This window comes from Bos indicus, chromosome 1, assembly GCF_029378745.1.
Source record: "Bos indicus isolate NIAB-ARS_2022 breed Sahiwal x Tharparkar chromosome 1, NIAB-ARS_B.indTharparkar_mat_pri_1.0, whole genome shotgun sequence".
Lineage (NCBI taxonomy): Eukaryota > Metazoa > Chordata > Mammalia > Artiodactyla > Bovidae > Bos > Bos indicus.
The window spans coordinates 127876095-127891185 of record NC_091760.1 but is presented as its reverse complement, the minus strand read 5'-3'; the positions used below and the strand labels follow the sequence as shown (position 1 = coordinate 127891185).

Below are 15091 nucleotides of genomic sequence, written 5' to 3'. Positions count from 1 at the left end.
TCAAGGGAAGAGAATAGAGTGTATTTAATTAAGTGCTTGTTAGGCTGATTTATAACTTTTAAATATTTTGATATCTAGACCTCCGTCTATGTTCTTACCCTCAACCCTGCAAATGTTTGGGGCGGGGGAGGTGTAGCTGTCACTGTTCCTTAAAATGCCTGCCTTTCCATCACAATGTCTGTGTACAAGCTCTGGGATGTATTGAAATGTCCATACCCACCTTTACTCCACCCTTATCCACAGGCATAATCATTTCTCAATATCTAGGTCAAAAGCCCCCTTTACTGCAGCAACATGGATGGTCCTAGAGATTGCCATACTGAGTGAAGTAAGTCAGACACAGAAAGATAGATATCATATAGTATCACTTATATGTATATATATTTAAATATATTCATGTATTTACAATATTTAAATATATTTAACATATTAAATATATTTTATATATTTAAATATATCGTACATACTTAAATATAAAATGTACAAATGAACTTATTAACAGAACAGAAATAGAGTTGTGGATGTTGGAAACAAACATATGGTTACCAGGGGATAAGGCAAAGGAGGGATACATTGGGAGATTGGGATTGACATATACACATTACTATGTATAAAATAGATAACTAATAAAAACCTGCTGTATAGCACAGGGAACTCCACTCAGTACTCTGTAATGGCCTACATAGGGAAGGAATCTAAAACCGAATGGCTATATGTACACATATAAACTAATTTACTTTGCTGTATGTCTGAAGCTAACACATTATAAATAAGCTGCTGCTGCTAAGTCGCTTCAGTCGTGTCCGACTCTGTGCGACCCCAGAGACGGCAGCCCACCAGGCTCCCCTGTCCCTGGGATTCTCCAGGCAAGAACACTATACTCCAATAAAAATTTTTTAATAATAATAAATAAATAAAAAGCCCCTTTAAAAGGGTCTTGTTAATAGCACTGGGGGAGACAGCCCCTCACACCTCTGTTGGCCCTCCCCTTGGCCCCACACAGCAATCTGAGATCATCATTTTATATTCCAGCCCTGCTATCAGACAACCAGCCCCTCCAGGCTGAGCCCAGAACTGGCTTATTTAGCTCCCTGTAGACAGCATCAGAACAGCACTCTCAAACACACGTCACCTATCAAGAGCTCCATTCTAGGGTGACCAGCCATGCCCGGTGCATCCAGGAAGGATCTTTTTCTCAAGATGCAGGTCTCGCGGTGCTAAACCAAGATAGCCTTGAGAAGACCAGGGTGATGGGTCACCTTCATGGCGGAGAAGTCTAGAAAGAAACAGGACATCAGCAGCCAGCACACATGAACAACAAAGTGGCCAGTGTCCATCTGAAACAACGAACAAGACTCTTGGCTTTCCACCACCCACCCCTGAGTCATGAGGAAATTTCCAGAGCATGCAGACGTCTAGCCAGGCTGTGCAGGTCTGGGCTAGCGGAATGGAGGGGCAACCATGGTTAAAGATGCCCTCATCTTTATTCTTTGGAAGAACCTGGAGAGAAAATCCTATTTTTCACCAGTTAATAATTATTCATTTAATTTAAAGAAGTAAAGGATTTTTAATAGCAGCAACAAAAATCCTTTAATTATTTCACAAAGACCCCCTTGAGTCTTTGGTTTCTCTGAAGGATCTTCTGGGGAAACCAGCTCATCATGCAGCTTCCAGATGCCCTCACAATGGATTTCATAGAGTCCGCTCTAAGGAGCCGTGATAGTCTGACTGAGTCTTCCCCGCCCTCTCCCCGCCCCCTCCCCGCCCCCAACCCCCATCCCGCATCTGTCCTTCAAATGTGGTGGATGGGCTTTCCTGCTGAGTTCTTTTCTGTTTTTAGGGTTAAAGCATCTGAATTTCCTTTAGAAACCACCCCTTAATCCCTCATTCCCCAATCCTGCCTTCAGACCATGGGAGTGGGATGGGGTGGGAGTGGGGGGCAGGGCCTGGATGGGTGGGAAACAAAAGATTTGGTTTCTAGCACACTGTATTTCTGGACTTTCCAGGTGGTACTGGTGGTAAAGAACCTGCCTGCCAATGCAGGAGATGAAAGAGATGTGCACTCGATCACTGGATCAGGAGGATCCCCTGGAGAAGGGCTTGGCAACCCGCTCCAGTATTCTTGCCTGGAGAAGCCCATGGACAGAGGAGCCTGGCAGACTACAGTAGTCTATAGGGTCTCAAAGAGTTGGACATGACCGCGCAACTTGGCACGCACGCACACTGTATTTCTACATCTTAACATAAGAACAAGAAAACTGAGTCAACCGCCATACCCAGTTGTCAGTTGGATCTTCTCAATTGCCATAGACAGAATACTTGGCTTTAAGAAAAACTGGATCCAAGGGCTCAAGCTAAATGATATTCTTTCTCTTCCACTCCTGTCTTTCCTCTGTCTCACCCTTTTCTCTCTGCTCTGCTTTCCTCTGGCTTTAGTCTCAGGGTGGTTCTCTGTGATTAATGGCAAGATGTCCATGCTGAATGGAATAAGGTTTTCCTCCCCTCAAAAAAGTCTTCAAAGAGAGCAAAGGCATTGAGGGAAGAGGGAGGTGCAGGGGTCGTTTTGAATACCAGCAAGTTGATATCCATTGGAGCTCCAGGAACTGCCAGCAATCTGGGTTCTTATGTTCTGTGTGGATTCTCATCAGAGAGGTGACAGCTCTGGACTTGGGCCTTTTGCATCTATTAAACGATGAAAACAATACCTTCTTTTCAGGTACTTCTGAGGAATAGAGACGAAAGCATATGGCACAGTCACCAGCTCAGTCTTAGCTGAATGCCGTGTGTTCGTGGTCCTTTTGACTGATTCTTCTACAATATGTCCTAGAAGGAGGTGCGTAGTCTCTACTAGTAGAGATTGAATGTCAGCCATGATGCTGGAAGTTCCTGCTTTGAAACCAAGAGAAGCTACTACAATGAATACTGACGCACCGCAACTGGAGAGTAGCCCCCACTTGCCACAATCAGAGAAAAGGCTGCACAGCAAGAAAAACCCAGGACACCCATAAATAAAATTACTAAAAAAAGAGAATATATTTTTTTTAAATAGTATATCATGGAGAAACTTCCATGGTGGGACATACGGATCCGTCTTATTCTTTTAAGACCTGCATGGTACTCTTCCCTTACGTGAATCTCTAACCAGTCTCCTGATAGACATTAAGTTGTTTCCAATCTTTTCTTTACACAAGCATTTTAGGCAGATTTTTATAACAAAGGTTGGAGACACACAGAAAAAGAGTTTTCTGCTTACCTCTCATTTACCTGGAAAATCCAACTAATAAGAGATCTCATTCCATCCTAAGTATTCCTGGTAGTTTGAATCAACATAATTCAAATTCCGAGCTCTCAAGCAAAAGTTTTCAGAATCATTTTGCTCTGAATTGATTGCAAATTAAAGAGAAGCGCACGTGTCTTACAGGTCTTTTGTTGTTTAAGCAAAATGGAATATGGGAGGAAGATAAAGGTATAAGACAGAATTGAAGGGAGGATGGATGAAAACTGGAATCAGGAAGTAGAAGCCTTCTGTCTCTCCTTGTCACCCTATATCTGTGCCTGCTTCAAGTCACCTTTATTAAGTCCTCTCTGCGCTGACTGGCCTTCTCTGCCTCTCCCTGCCTGCAGTGGAAGATGCTGGCCATCTCTGCAGGACAGGCAGAGTTTCCATCAGAGACTGTCTGCTGTGCCTGTGTTCTAATTGCCAATTTCTGGAAAAGGAAATCTAATTCCCACCCTCCCCTACTCCCCACTGAAGGGCTTGGTTCCCCTCCTCAGTTTACTCTTGATGGAATGAACTCTAGTTAAAGGGATGGAGCTCTATTAGAAGGTGGCTGCAGAGGCCCAACCCTGAGAGCAAACCATGATCAGAGAAGGCAAACCAGGTCAGAGAAGGCGGGTTGACTGGGAGGGGCCTTCAAGTGCCCAGCATGCCCCATGGGGACAAGAGCTGCTTACTCTTATCACTGCATCAGTGTATCTCACAACACCTATCATGGGGACCTCCCTGGTGGTCCAGAAGCTAAGACTCCGAGGTCTCAGTGTAAGTGGCCTGGGTTCAATCCTTGGTCAGGGAACTGGACCCTGCATGCCACAACTAAGACCCAGTGCAGCCAAATAAGTAAATTAATAATAATGTTTTTTAAAAAAACTGTCATGATTGCTTCAATTTTGCTGCTCAGCTTTTTTTTTTTTTTACTAACAATTTTTTGTTGAGATAGAGTTGCTATGTAAGATTGTATATGCTTAAGGTATACAATGTGTTAGTTTGATACATTTATATATTGCAATATGATCATCACTGTAGCATTAGCTAACACCTCTATTATATTATTATATTTCTTTTTTGTGGTGAGAACAACTAAGATCTACTCTCTTGGCAACTTTGAGGTTTCTAATTCAGAAGTGTTGATATAATCATTATATTGTGCATTAAATCTCCAGAACTTATCTATTAGTTGAAAGTTTGTACTCGAAATAACATCTCCCCACTTACTCCCATCCCAATCCCTGGTGACCCCATTCTACTCTGTTTTTTATGTTTATTTATGAGGCTGCATCAGGTCTTAGCGGCACACAGGCTTGTTATTGCTTTGGATCTTCTGTCATGGCGAAGATTCTCTAGTTGTGGTGCGTAGGCTCTGGAGCTCCAGGGCTCTGGAGAGCGCAGGCTCGGAAGTTTTAGCATGCTGGCTTAGTTGCTCCGCAGCATGTGAGATTTTAGTTCCCTGACCAGAGATCACACCTGCGTCCCCTGCATCGCAAGGCATATTCTTAACCTCTGGGCCACCAGAGTAGTCCTTCTACTCTCAAGTATGACTTCTTATGAGTTTGCTGCCCAGCTCTCTACTCCAGTCTCCCAATACAGATACACAGTTATTAAAAAGTCAGCCTGGCTAGAGGTAGGCTCAGGCCTCATCCAGCAGAAGCATTTCACAGGTCTTTGTGAGTGAGATGACACGTGGCAAGGTGAAGTGTGGGATTTGATGGAGGTGTTTGTAAAAAACACCTCATTCTTTACCTAAAAAAAGTGAACTTATTTTGACAGTGTTTTCACCTCACTTTGTCAAATGCAAACATGTTATTCTTAAGACATTTTGAAAGTGAAAGTGAACTCACTCAGCCATGTCCAACTCTTTGCGACTCCATGGACTGTAGCCTACCAGGCTCCTCTGTCCATGGGATTTTCCAGGCAATAGTACTGGAGTGGATTGCCATTTCCTTCTCCAGGGGATCTTCCCAAACCAGGGATTAAATCCCGGTCTTCCACATTGTAGATAGACACTTTACCGTCTGAGCCACCAGGGAATGTGAAACCTGTGTTTTCAATGTTCTTTTTGGGGAAAGTATTTTTTTTAAACACTTAGTTCAGTTCAGTTCATTTGCTCAGTCGTGTCTGACTCTTTGCAACCCCATGAACCACAGCACGTCAGGCCCCCCTGTCCATCACCAACTCCAGAGTTCACCCAAACCCATGTTCATTGAGTCAGTGATGCCATCCAACCATCTTATCCTCTGTTGTCCCCTTCTCCTCCTGCCCTCAATCTTTCCCAGCATCAGGGTCTTTTCAAATGAGTCAGTTCTTTGCATCAGGTGGCCAAAGTATTGGAGTTTCAGCTTCAAAATCAGTCCTACCAATGAACACCCAGGACTGATCTTTAGGACGGACTGGTTGGATCTCCTTGCAATCCAAGGGACTCTCAAGAGTCTTCTCCAACACCACACTTCAAAAGCATCAATTCTTCGGCACTCAGCTTTCTTTATAGTCCAACTCTCACATCCATACATGACCACTGAAAAAACCATAACCTTGACTAGACGGACCTTTGTTGACAAATGTCTCTGCTTTTTAATATGCTGTCTAGGTTGGTCATAATTTCCTTCCAAGGAGCAAGCGTCTTTTCATTTCATGGCTGCAATCATCATCTGCAGTGATTTTGGAGCCCAGAAAAATAAAGTCTGACACTGTTTCTCCATCTGTTTGCCATGAAGTGATGGGACCAGATTCCATAATCTTAGTTTTCGGAATGTTGAGCTTTAAGCCAACTTTTTCACTCTCATCTTTCACTCTCATCAAGATGCATTTTAGTTCCTCTTCACTTTCTGCCATAAGGGTGGTGTCATCTGCATATCTGAGGTTATTGATATTTCTCCCAGCAATCTTGATTCCAGCTTGTGCTTCCTCCAGCCCAGCATTTCTCATGATGTACTCTGCATATAAGTTCAATAAACAGGGTGACAATATACAGCCTTGATGTACTCCTTTTCCTATTTGGAACCAGTCTGTTGTTCCATGTCCAGTTCTAACTGTTGCTTCCTGACCTGCATACAGGTTTCTCAAGAGGCAGGTCAGGTGGTCTGGTATTCCCATCTCTTTCAGAATTTTCCACAGTTTATTGTGATCCACACAGTCAAAGGCTTTGGCATAGTTAATAAAGCAGAAATAGATGTTTTTCTGGAACTCTCTTGCTTTTTCCATGATCCAGTGGATTTTGGCAATTTGATCTATTGTTCCTCTGCCTTTTCTAAAACCAGCTTGTACATCTGGAAGTTCACGGTTCACGTATTGCTGAAACCTGGCTTTGAGAATTTTGAGCATTACTTTACTAGCGTGTGAACACATCTTTTATTTGTCAACCAATAAATATGTATGCTACACCAAAATATTTAAATAATCAAGACTGCATTAGTAATGCATGTGTATGGTGAATAAAACTGCACAAATTTGAATGTTTTGCAAATAGCATAATCATTGAATAATACACCTTGAATGTACAGTTGTCCCTCATTATACATGGGGGATTGGTTCCAAGATTTCCCCCGCTCCACCCCTAGGATACCAAAATCTGCAGATGCTCAAGTCCCTTATGTAAAATGGTATGGTTTTGCATATAACCTATGCACATCCTCCCATATACTTTAAATCCCTAGATTACTTATAATACCTGTGTATGCATTCTCAGTCACATCTGACTCTTTGTGACCCTGTGGACTGTAGCCTGCCAGACTCCACTGTCCATGAGATTCTCTAGAAAAGAATTCTGAAGTGGGTTGCCTTTTCCTTCTCCAGGGGGAAAGTATTTTTAAAAATGAAAGAAAACATGCTTATATCCGGAATATGAGTTTTGTAAATAAGCTGTCCTCATCAGATAAAATTGATGGAGGCAGGAATAGGATCTGTGTTTAAATTCCTGACTGTGTCACCTCTGACCCACTAGTAAAAGTTTTAGCAGGAAAACCCAGTCTACCCTACCCACTCTGAGATTAATCTTGCAGCATCTCTTTGAACACTGAACCAGACACACAGACCTGAAGGAGATGCTAACACCGTGAGGACCAGAGAGGAAAATCCTACCACCAGAGGTCACTGATGCTCCAGCTGCGACTCGGCAGGACAGTACACTCCAATAATGCTGTGCTTGCCCCTTCTACAGCCCCTGTCCGTTAACCTGCTCCCTGCTTAGTCTATTGAAGGGAATAAATGTCGCTGGTGTACTCCAAGTGTGTGCATGCTAACAGCAACTTTTCTCAGTAGTACCTCCCTTGATATCCTGAACCTCAGAGTTTTTCAGTTCAGTTCAGTTCAGTCGCTCAGTTGTGTCCAACTCTTTGTGACCCCAGGAATTGCAGCCCGCCAGGCCTCCCTGTCCATCACCCAACTCCCGGAGTTCACTCAGACTCACGTCCATCAAGTCAGTGATGCCATCCAGCCATCTCACCCTCTGTCATCCCCTTCTCCTCCTGCCCCCAATCCCTCCCAGCATCAGGGTCTTTTCCAATGAGTCGACTCTTCGCATGAGGTGGCCAAGGTATTGGAGTTTCAGCCTCAGCATCAGTCCCTCCAGTGAACACCCAGGACTGATCTCCTTTAGGATGGAGAGTTTTTAGATTAACATTAATACAGTCTGCTTCCCAGGTGGTGCAGTGGTAAAGAATTCACCTGCCAATGCAGAAAACACAAGAGATGCAGGTTCAATATCAGAGTCAGGAAGATCCCCTGGAGAAGGAAATGGCAACCCACTCCAGTACTGTTGCCTGGAGAATCCCATAGACAGAGGAGCCTGGCAGAATGAGACAAACAATAACAGGACATCAAGTTCCGCTTCAACCTTGGGTTGTACTTGACCAAGTGTTCCCATTCTAGAAACAAGTTATACTTACTTCTTACCTGGAAGACTGGGAGGTGACCCCACCACACACATGCACACACAGACACATACATACCCACTCACACACACATACACACACAGGGTGAAGTTACATGCAAAAACCCCTAGAGCAAGGCTAGACACCATGGTATGGAATGGCATGATGCTCCCAGAAGGGTAAAAAGAGGGGTTTGTAGATGGCCTGAAAAGAATGAGGAGCATCTATGAGCCATGTGTGTGCCAAAAGCTGCTGCTGCTAAGTCGCTTCAGTCGTGTCCGACTCTGTGCGACCCCATAGACGGCAGCCTTCTCCAGTGCCAAAAGCTAGCCATGGACAATTGCTACAGACCATGGACCAGCTTGCCTGCATTCTCAAGTGGCCACCAATAGAACAAAGAGATGCTACCAAGGGTCATCTACCCATAAAGGGTAGAAAGGAAGAAACTGCATTTGCAGAATCGGGGAGGAAGGAATAGAGCACCTGAAAACCATTGAATTGCTGAACGGTAGCACCTACCTTCAGAGAAGGCAATGGCACTCCACTCCAGTACTCTTGCCTGGAAAATTCCATGGACGGAGGAGCCTGGTGGGCTGTAGTCCATGGGGTCGCTAGGAGTCAGACACGACTAAGCGGCTTCACTTTCACCTTTCCCTTTCATGCATTGGAGAAGGAAATGGCAACCCACTCCAGTGTTCTTGCCTGGAGAATCCCAGGGATGGGGGAGCCTGGTGGGCTGCTGTCTATGGGGTCTCACAGAGTCGGACACGACTGAAGGGACTTACTGGGCTTCCCAGGTGGCACTAGAGGTAAAGAACACCACCTGCCAATGCAGGAGACGTAAGAGATGCAAGTTCGGTCCCTGGATCAGGAAGATATCCTAGAATAGAGCATAGCAACCCACTCCAGTATTCTTGCCTGGAGAATCCAATGGACAGAGGAGCCTGGCCTCCTATGGTCCACAGGGTCATGAAGAATCAGACACGCATGTTGCATACTGGCCAAGGCTAAGATGCTGCCAGCCTCTGAGGCCAAATGAGAATACCAACTTTGTAAGCCATTAAGATATGTGGTCTGTTTCCCATGCAGACAGTCGGGTAATTGCACCTCACAGTCACTGGGCAATTGATGTGTGATGGTCTCATGAAGCCAGAAGGAAATACAGAGGTACCTGTGGCAGCAGGAAGCCTTAAGGGAATGGGAGGAAACTGTCCATTTGTAAAGAGTTCAAAGGAAGAAGTACATGAGCTAGGCCTACGCCAATCAATGCATTGCATTTTCATGGTCACAGTGATTGGATCAGCAATGTGCACGTGACCCACTCAGAGCCAGGGAGACTTAGTGACTCCTGGAAATGCTGTAAATCAGAAGAGGTGATTCTCTCCTGACTGGACTTGGAGCTGAGGAGATAGAGTCTGGAGATACTGCCTCCTCCTGGCCTGGAGCTGAGCGTGGCCACCTTGAGCTCCTGAGATCGTGACTGTCTCAATGGAAGGACCTCAAGATGGAGGGAAGTTGAGTCCTGATGACATTGTTTGAGCCACATCTGAGTCCAGCCACATCTGAAGTCAGTGCTACTCCTGGGTTTCCAGCGAGGCAATGAGCTCCCCTTGTACCCATTATGGCAGCATTCCTGTTTCTCCTGGTGTGGGAAAGAGGAGATGGGTGTTCTCCGAGCAAGTTCTGACATCTAAGGATTCCTGATATGCAGGTGGAACCGAGATAAATCCAGGCAGCTGAGGCAAGCTCCTCAGGCTCGAAAGGTCACCAGAAGTTGTTCTCTTACAAACATCCATGCCATTTTCAATCTTGATCAACATTCCTGACCCCAGAGTGGGAGCCAACAACTTCAAGGTATGAATTTGAACTCTAAGATCAACACCAAGATACCAGCATTTCTATTGCGTATCTCCCACAGAAAACAGCATATATTTAGAAGCATCTCACTGAAACTGAAATTGAAACTTCAGCTCAAGATTTAGAAGAGCTTCCAGCTGGAGACAAATGATAAATTAATTGGATCACTCCCATGATTACTAATTTAAATGTGTAAAGTCTCACACATTTAAAAAATGTGTGAGGGGAAGTCTCTGATTTTCCCTTTATTCAAAATTCTGCCTTTATCCCTTTCTTTGAGTGGTGGTTTAAAAAAATACATATGAAGGGTCATTTTTTTCTTCTGTTCTTTTTTGCTTTTTTTTTCTTAAAGAAAAAACGTACACAAACTAAAGTGCAAATTTCAAGTCTACAGTTGCATGATGGATGTAACATGTAAGACAAGCAACTCCTCCTCTCTGGGTGTGTGTCCTCTTCTACCAAGAAAGCACAGGAGCATTTCCTAAGTGTCTCCTCAGAGACCTCTTCCAAGCCAGTGACAGCCGTCCTGCATGTTTTGATGCAACAGCACCTCTATCTTAATGGCAGTGTCTTTCACCCCACACCTGACGCAGGGGCCCTGTGTGATTGGCCCCGGATCAATCCCTGTTAGGGTGAGTTCCCCCCAACAGCCACCTTGACACTGCCTCCAGAAGAGCTCAGCTTTGGGAGCAGGAGCCTGTTGACCAAAAAGCCCACGGCCCGTAGGGACTGCCACACTCGTCATAGTGCTCACAGCGCCTGGCTAAGGGGAGCCAGGCACCCCCGTCACAGCCATCCTAGCAAATGCTCACACACAAATTTAATACATAATTACCAGGTGACGGATGAATCTCTGTTCCAAATCCTTCAGGGAGAGGAAAAGGACTAAAAGAAGAAAGACGATCCTAAGGTAAGCAGGCTGTTGTCTTGACGGGAAAGGGATTCCCTGGCCATCTCACCTGGTGTTTATTTCCAAATCAATTTCCAGTTCCTCTGCAGTGTAACTGTGCAGTCAAACTCCCTGGAAATTCTCTGGAGTCCAGCATCCTGCTTTAAATCATAATGAAACCAGAGTGTGTATAAATTGTTTGCTGAAGGGTTTATGCCTAATAATGTTAGATCCCTTGTGATGGGGGGATATATGTCAGTTAAGATGCTTTGGAGAGCTATCTACAAAAAAACCAACTTGACAAGAAATTCTGAAACTTGGTTGTGTCAACAAGGACTCAGGCCTTGATTCACACCTGTCAGCGTTGTAGTGTGTACCCTCAAAGAGAGAAGACGATGGCCAAAGCCAGTGCAAGCATCAGGCCTTACACCAAGAGCCAGAAGAAAGGGCAGCGTGGCTAGGCCTTTCTCCCTTCTTCCAAGTCTCTCAGTAGTCCACAAGTTAGACTAATCCTCGGTAAAGAGGAAACAGATGGTTGTGATAAGTGTTATCCTGCAAACTGGGCTCATGGTCACCAAATGGCTGGAAACCTGGACTCTTTGAGCACAGAAGGAGAAGAAATGAGTTATGAGTGAGCAACCAACCTGTTTGCTGCAGCACAGCCACATGGGCAGTTATTGGCAATCATCCAGGTCAAGCCAAATTGAACTAAATAAATTATTTTTTAACTTTAAATAATCCATTTCCATAGTAAAATTGGATGACAGCCAATGGACCAGGCAGCCAAGGGCTCTGTGCAAAAAGCCCTGGTGGCTTCTGGAGGCCTTCAGTGACAATGAGGGCCTTCTTGCTCTGTTTACCACAGATTGTCTCCAGCAAATGCAGAGACTCAATAAGTGTGCTTGGCCTCTTCCTGGGTAAAGGTCACAGCTCTGGGAGAAAGCCGCTCATTGTATGGCCTCACAGAACAGTCATCATTTGTTCCTTCTCAGTGAAACTCAGCAGCCTGGGAACAGAGCTGAGCGCCCTTCAACTTCCCTGGTGAGCTCTGCCTCAAGAGCACACCCACAGGAGCCGGGATAAATGGCCCCGTGAAGGAGGCATGGGGGAGGGGTGGGCAATGACCCTGGGAGGGCCAGAGGTTGAGGGCAAGGGGTGATTTCCTGGGAAGTACCAAAAATGTCACCTAAGAGGCTCATGTACTAACAATTCGCCTTTTATTTCCACCATTTCTCTGCAGTTATGGAGGCAGGACCAAGGCTACCCTGATTGCATTGTGTGTGTGTGTGTGTGTGTGTGTGTGTGTCTTAGAGATCAGGAGCTGGGTATGTGTGTGTGAGTGAGAGGGAGGTGAGCAGTACCAGAGGCCCAGAGAGCAAGTGGCACCTGTTGTAATTAACCCACCCCCCCACCCCTGGGATCACCCTGGGTCCACAGGGTACCACACTTTATCCTCCTTCCCAGGGTTGGGAGGAGCCCATGAGATCATCTGGGCAGAAGAACAGGTATATGCTGGCTCGTTGATCATTGTCATGTGCTCTCTGGGCCTCTTTTTAAACTTCATCCACTTCCTGCTTCTACTCTCATCCTTTCTCCTTGTTTCTAGACAGGGCTGCAGAAAAGTCAGGAGTCCACTTCCTCCAAGAACAGGATATAACCACTAGAGGCACCCAAGATTATTTCAGGATAAATGAACATTTTGTGGTTTAATAGACATGCATTTTTAAAAGTTTTTCAGTCAGTTCAGTCATTCATTCATGTCTGACTCTTCACGATGCCAGGCTTCCCAGTCCATCACCAACTCCTGGAGCTTGCTCAAACTCATGTCCATCGAGTCGGTGATGCTGTCCAACCATCTCATCTTCTGTCATCACCTTCTCCTCCCGCCTTCAATCTTTCCCAGCATCAGGGTCTTTTCCAAGGAGTCAGTTCTTTGCATCAGGTGGCCAAAGTATTGGAGCTTCAGCTTCAGCATCAGTCCTTCCAATGAATATTCAGGACTGATTTTCTTTAGGATTGACTGGTTTGATCTCCTTGCAGTCCAAGGGACTCTCCAAAGTCTTCTCCAACACCTCAGTTCAAAAGCATCAATTCTTTAGCACTCGGCTTTTTTTATGGTCCAACTCTCACATCCATACATGATTACTGGAAAAACCATAGCTTTGACTACATGGACCTCTGTTGGCAAAGTAAAAACTAAAACTTTTTACTAAAAAAAAAAAAATTGTGAGTTGTATGGTAGTAATGAGAATTCCTTTGGTTCTTGAATTATTCCTTCAGGAAAAGAATGTTGAACTCCCCATAGTGCTAGAGGAAAATGAGACCTGGATGAAGGGAATTTGAGTGGATGGCATCTTGAGAATAAAAGTAGTGATTTCAGTATTAAAAAATCAAGTGTTTGGGCTCCTCCACATCATATTCCTGTTATATATATATATATGTCTCATCTGGAGCACTTTCTCTTTGCACATTAACAAAAATCTTCCTGTAAATTATTCAATGGAAATAGCTGCTTTTTAGGGAACAATATAGGGAGTTGATAATTTTTTGATTGTACCCTGATTTCTAATTCTACTTTCATCTAAGTCTTTCAACAAACCTCTAAATATCTTTCTTTTTATTTCTTCATCCAGGAAATTATAGAACATTTCTGATGTTTCAATGAGTTTTTAGTTAAGAATTTTAAAGGTAATACCTATAGTCTTTCAAGGGCTTCTCTGGTGGCTCAAAAAAGAATATGCCTGCCAAGCAGGAGACATGAGTTCAATCCTTAGGTTAGGAAGATCACCTGGAGAAGGAAATGGCAGCCCACTCTAGTATTCTTGCCTGGGAAATGCCATGGACAGAGGAGCCTGGAGGGCTACCGTCTATGGGGGGTCACAAGAGCTGGACATGACTTAGCAACTAAACAACAGCAATATAGTCTTTCAAAGAAAGTTTAACTGAAATTAAATTTCAGTACCCTAGAGACTTCCCTGGTGGTCCAGTGGTTACTGCTCCGTACTTCCATTGCTGAGGGCATGGGTTCGATCCCTGGACATGGGAACTAAGATCCCACATGACATGTGGCCAAAAAAAATTTTTAGTACCCCAAATAAGAAGCTACTTCATATACAAGATTACATAGCTCACTTATCTGTGCCATTCTTTTTAATTAATTCTTCTTTTCTTGTTACAGACTCAATGTAACTGAGACATCTACTGTCCAATCCTAAGAAAAAACAAATTTCAACTGATTTGGGGTTTGAAGAATTCACCTAGTCAGTTTTATACCTGTAAGACTGTTTCCCCCTACCCTGCACCAATCTTGGAAAACCTCTTCATGGTGCTTCCTGGACTTAATACTTTCCCAGATAATAAATATTTTCATATCACAGCAGCTCAAGAAATGTTTCCCACATTTATTGTTCTTGTTCTAATGAGTATTGCCATCTCCTCAGTCCCACTTCATCCTCCCACTTTTAGAAAAATGTCTCAGGTTGAAAATGCCTCTCAGGTGTTCCCTGGCAGTCCAGTAAGGACTCTTTCACTGTCGCGGGCCTGGGGCCTGAGTTCAATCCCTGGTCAGGGAAATAAGATCCCATAAGCCTCGTGGCTCAGCCTTAAAAACAAACAAACAAACAAACAAACAAGAAAGAAAGAAAGGAGAGAAAATGCCTCTCTTCTTCAATGGAATTTGAACCTAGGGTCACATCTTGTTTTCTGGACCTCCAGTCACTAAGAATGTACATATAAGCTTAAGGTATTTAAATTACTGTACACACACATATACAACTAACATCTATTTTCGTATCATGATAACTTTTAAAAGTGAACTATATCTTAAATATGAGAGCAAAAGCAACAAAGGAAAAAAATAGATAAATTGGACATTATCAAAATGAAAAACTTTTTGCTTCAAAGGACTTTTCAATCATTTGAAAATGAAATACACCCCTCAAAATGGTAGAAAACATTTGAAAATCATTTACCTGATAACAGACATATATCCAAAATATATAAAATACAGTGATAACTCAATAATAAAAAGATAAATAACCCAATTTAAAAATAGGAAAATGATCTAAATATACATTTTCTCAAAGAAGGCACACAAATGGCTGGCAAGTACATGAAAAGCTGCTCAATACCATTAATCATCACGGAAATGCAAATCCAAACCACAGTACAGCACCCCTTCACACCCAGTAGAGTACCTATAAT

The 15091-nt window shown here is 43.9% G+C and overlaps 1 protein-coding gene across 1 annotated transcript in view; it reads left to right on the top strand.

Moving 5' to 3' along the window:
• ZBTB38 (zinc finger and BTB domain containing 38) overlaps window positions 1–14221 on the top strand; it is a 131202-nt gene extending 116981 nt beyond the window's left edge. Inside the window, exon 6 of the transcript XR_011567791.1 lies at window positions 14067–14221. The gene's annotated coding sequence lies outside the window, so the exon portion shown is untranslated. The remainder of the gene's footprint in view (window positions 1–14066) is intronic.
• Window positions 14222–15091: the final 870 nt, after the last annotated feature.